Source organism: Schistocerca gregaria, unplaced genomic scaffold (assembly GCF_023897955.1).
Source record: "Schistocerca gregaria isolate iqSchGreg1 unplaced genomic scaffold, iqSchGreg1.2 ptg000398l, whole genome shotgun sequence".
NCBI lineage: Eukaryota > Metazoa > Arthropoda > Insecta > Orthoptera > Acrididae > Schistocerca > Schistocerca gregaria.
In genome coordinates, this window is record NW_026061837.1 from 225001 (window position 1) to 230000 (window position 5000).

At 53.4% G+C, this 5000-nt stretch overlaps 1 non-coding gene across 1 annotated transcript in view; it reads right to left on the reverse strand.

The window, feature by feature from the left end:
* Positions 1 to 1388, reverse strand: part of LOC126311159 (small subunit ribosomal RNA) — a 1893-nt gene extending 505 nt beyond the window's left edge. Inside the window, exon 1 of the ribosomal RNA XR_007554443.1 lies at positions 1 to 1388. This exon is cut by the window's left edge and continues 505 nt beyond it. This is a non-coding gene — a ribosomal RNA (small subunit ribosomal RNA).
* Between the last annotated feature and the right edge of the window lie 3612 nt (positions 1389 to 5000).

Sequence of the window (5000 nt, forward strand, 5' to 3'; positions counted from 1 at the left end):
GACAAATCGCTCCACCAACTAAGAACGGCCATGCACCACCACCCACCGAATCAAGAAAGAGCTATCAATCTGTCAATCCTTCCGGTGTCCGGGCCTGGTGAGGTTTCCCGTGTTGAGTCAAATTAAGCCGCAGGCTCCACTCCTGGTGGTGCCCTTCCGTCAATTCCTTTAAGTTTCAGCTTTGCAACCATACTTCCCCCGGAACCCAAAAGCTTTGGTTTCCCGGAGGCTGCCCGCCGAGTCATCGGAGGAACTGCGGCGGATCGCTGGCTGGCATCGTTTATGGTTAGAACTAGGGCGGTATCTGATCGCCTTCGAACCTCTAACTTTCGTTCTTGATTAATGAAAACATACTTGGCAAATGCTTTCGCTTCTGTTCGTCTTGCGACGATCCAAGAATTTCACCTCTAACGTCGCAATACGAATGCCCCCGCCTGTCCCTATTAATCATTACCTCGGGTTCCGAAAACCAACAAAATAGAACCGAGGTCCTATTCCATTATTCCATGCACACAGTATTCAGGCGGGCTTGCCTGCTTTAAGCACTCTAATTTGTTCAAAGTAAACGTGCCGGCCCACCGAGACACTCAACTAAGAGCACCCTGGTAGGATTTCAACGGGGTCCGCCTCGGGACGCGCAAGCACGCCTTCGGCTCGCCCCACCGGCAGGACGTCCCACGATACATGCCAGTTAAACACCGACGGGCGGTGAACCAACAGCGTGGGACACAAATCCAACTACGAGCTTTTTAACCGCAACAACTTTAATATACGCTATTGGAGCTGGAATTACCGCGGCTGCTGGCACCAGACTTGCCCTCCAATAGATACTCGTTAAAGGATTTAAATTGTACTCATTCCGATTACGGGGCCTCGGATGAGTCCCGTATCGTTATTTTTCGTCACTACCTCCCCGTGCCGGGAGTGGGTAATTTGCGCGCCTGCTGCCTTCCTTGGATGTGGTAGCCGTTTCTCAGGCTCCCTCTCCGGAATCGAACCCTGATTCCCCGTTACCCGTTACAACCATGGTAGGCGCAGAACCTACCATCGACAGTTGATAAGGCAGACATTTGAAAGATGCGTCGCCGGTACGAGGACCGTGCGATCAGCCCAAAGTTATTCAGAGTCACCAAGGCAAACGGACCAGACGAGCCAATCCGATTGGTTTTGATCTAATAAAAGCGTCCCTTCCATCTCTGGTCGGGACTCTGTTTGCATGTATTAGCTCTAGAATTACCACAGTTATCCAAGTAACGTGGGTACGATCTAAGGAACCATAACTGATTTAATGAGCCATTCGCGGTTTCACCTTAATGCGGCTTGTACTGAGACATGCATGGCTTAATCTTTGAGACAAGCATATGACTACTGGCAGGATCAACCAGGGAGCTGCGTCAACGAGAGCTGAGCAGCCGGCCGCCCGGGAGTGTGTCCCGAGGGCCCGCGCGAACACGCAAGCGTCCGCTCAATTATTCTGCAAACAGGAGGAGGCTGAGCTCCCCTGCACGATACACCTCGAAACCCTCTCAGGTCCCGGCGGCGCGCAGCGCCGTCCTAAGTACTTGGTCGGGTTCGAGAGAGGCGCAATCGCCCGGAGATAGGCGAGTAGACGCTTTCAGTGCGAACACCCGTGCTCCCAACTGAGCTTGCCGCTGCCGACAGAGGCCCGGGAGCGTGCTGTCGTGGCATTGCCGGCGGGAAACAACACGCGCCACCTACGGTGACCGGCAGCTCCAACGCCAGCGCCACAGAAGGGCAAAGCCCCACTTGGGTGCAGAAGCGAACTCTCCCAGCACAGCGCACGCGCCAACACGTCCGCAGAGCTGCGATACAAACCACCTGCGAGAACCGCTGGGGGCGACCGAGCAGCAGACGGCGTCGCGACGCCGAGTGCCGGGCGGCGGCGCATCCTCAACGCACACAGTCCGCAATCGGACCAGCACACTGCAGATGTCCACCGCGCTTCGCACCGGGCTCGGCAGAACCCACTTTGGCCGCCTGGCGCCGCGCGCAGGGTGCGCCGGCGCATAGCTGGGACGCCAGCCGGGCCCGTCGGCCGGCGCTCCTGCCACTGGGCGCCCCCCACCAGCCGGCTGTAGTGCGTGCGCTCACGCAGCGCGCGGCCAGCACGCCGGGCGGCCCCCCCTCACCGGCCGGGGACTGTCCCGCCAAGCCACAGCCTCGTATCGCTTCATACCCACATGGCCAACTCAGGTTCGGGGGCATGGCGGGTACCGCCGAAACAACCGGTTCACAGATGTACCGATCGTCGCTATCACCGATGCACCTGCAGCGCGAACAACCGCTCAACAACTGATTTCCAGTTCATTTGCGGATCTTTGGCAGCAAACGTATACGTCAATCTACATTTGCGAAATCTACGATTCTGGCATGCCTGCATGTTATGTGTCACGACACGCTACATCAGCCCACATACACACTGCGGCATGTACACGAGAGAACACGTGGAAGATGGTCCGCGCACGTGTGCAATGTCCCTTGCGCGGTCGACTGTCAACCGGCCTCTGTAGCATGTCGCAGATGTGGAACGCGGTCCACCGTGCTATCATGTTGTGTGGGGCAATACGATTAAATAGGAAAACCCTCGTCGCTACATCAACAGACGGCTCACGCTGATTCCCGGCAGAGGGAGGAGGGGGGGGGGGGGCCAACATGCAATACTTTCGTCCGTACCTACTTACCACATGTCTGTACGGCGTACAACAGTGCAATCTCGCTGTAATGGGGAGACGAGACAAGTAGCATCGTGCACAACATATGGCCCTTATGATTCGCCATTGTAGGGCGCAGCCGGTGTACGGTCAAGCATGTGCCACATTATGTCACTCAGTACGTAACGACGGATGATCAGTGTGGGTTACGCGTACATCAGCGGACAGTCCACACAGGCCGTACCACAACGTACACTGACTGCATCGACAACCGAATGCAACTGAACAGCTGCAAGGCTCATTTCACAAACAAACGCCTGACCGACCAGCTTGGAAGGGCAGGAGGGGAGGGCGATATTCGTTCTGTAGCGGTACACCCTTCCAGTGGTTAGCGGGACTGTGTAGAAAGTACGCAACACTCGAAAGACCTTTATGTGAGGGTACGCACCATGGCATCAAGAAATACACATGACACCAGAGGATCCAAGCAGTGAACTATGTTCAGAGGGTTGCTGTTAGGCAAAGCTACATTCCTGTGACGTTACATGTGACAGTTAAGGTGCAGTGTAAGTTAGGTTAAGGTGCAGTGTAAGTTAGGTTAAGGTGCAGTGTAAGTTAGGTTAAGGTGCAGTGTAACTTAGGTTAAGGTGCAGTGTAACTTAGGTTAAGGTGCAGTGTAAGTTAGGTTAAGGTGCAGTGTAACTTAGGTTAAGGTGCAGTGTAACTTAGGTTAAGGTGCAGTGTAACTTAGGTTAAGGTGCAGTGTAACTTAGGTTAAGGTGCAGTGTAACTTAGGTTAAGGTGCAGTGTAAGTTAGGTTAAGGTGCAGTGTAACTTAGGTTAAGGTGCAGTGTAACTTAGGTTAAGGTGCAGTGTAACTTAGGTTAAGGTGCAGTGTAACTTAGGTTAAGGTGCAGTGTAACTTAGGTTAAGGTGCAGTGTAACTTAGGTTAAGGTGCAGTGTAACTTAGGTTAAGGTGCAGTGTAACTTAGGTTAAGGTGCAGTGTAACTTAGGTTAAGGTGCAGTGTAACTTAGGTTAAGGTGCAGTGTAAGTTAGGTTAAGGTGCAGTGTAAGTTAGGTTAAGGTGCAGTGTAAGTTAGGTTAAGGTGCAGCGTAACTTAGGTTAAGGTGCAGCGTAACTTAGGTTAAGGTGCAGCGTAACTTAGGTTAAGGTGCAGCGTAACTTAGGTTAAGGTGCAGCGTAACTTAGGTTAAGGTGCAGCGTAACTTAGGTTAAGGTGCAGCGTGGGTTAGGTTAGGGGCCAACGTGGGTTAGGTTAGGGGCCAACGTGGGTTAGGTTAGGGGCCAACGTGGGTTAGGTTAGGGGCCAACGTGGGTTAGGTTAGGGGCCAACGTGGGTTAGGTTAGGGGCCAACGTGGGTTAGGTTAAGGGCCAACGTGGGTTAGGTTAAGGGCCAACGTGGGTTAGGTTAAGGGCCAACGTGGGTTAGGTTAAGGGCCAACGTGGGTTAGGTTAAGGGCCAACGTGGGTTAGGTTAAGGGCCAACGTGGGTTAGGTTAGGGGCCAACGTGGGTAAGGTTAGGGGCCAACGTGGGTAAGGTTAAGGGCCAACGTGGGTTAGGTTAAGGGCCAACGTGGGTTAGGTTAAGGGCCAACGTGGGTTAGGTTAAGGGCCAACGTGGGTTAGGTTAAGGGCCAACGTGGGTTAGGTTAAGGGCCAACGTGGGTTAGGTTGCCAGAGATGTGTCAAATCAGGATGTACGTTTGGCTGGTGTCAGGTGGTGGGTTGGTTCGATGCCTTTATAAGGGGTGTGGCCAAAGGGTATTTTATTACTTGTACCTTTTGTGTTGTGGCGTGGCGTTGCGTCCTGTGTTGATACTGGGTGGACCACTGTGGGTGTTGCTGGCTGATTTGAGCTGCGTTGTTTGCGGGTGATGTGAGACATTCTGTCTTATTAGTGGACGTGACGTTCCTCTTGTCGTTGTTTGGATAGTGTCCTGTGGCAGCGAGGATAAAATGGATGTTGTTGAACGATAGTGCTTTGGTGCTTTCGCTTTGTTACACACAGAGTGGACTGTGAGATAGGGTGACTGGGTCGAGTGCGGTTCACACTGTCCTCCCCAGTTTACAGTATGTATCATCTATGTATGTGGTCCTGCATCATTTACTAAGGAGGGACGTCAGACGACTGAAATATTAGTTATGTACTGATGTAAAGCAGAATGCTTACCTTCCACCAGTGGGCGAGTATCGACTCTGCCCCAGAGTTGCCACCGCAGGAAGAGGTGTCGGAAACACTACCCGCACACCGTCACCACTGTGCGGGGGGACGGACCCTCTATATCCTCAGCGGCGCACTCT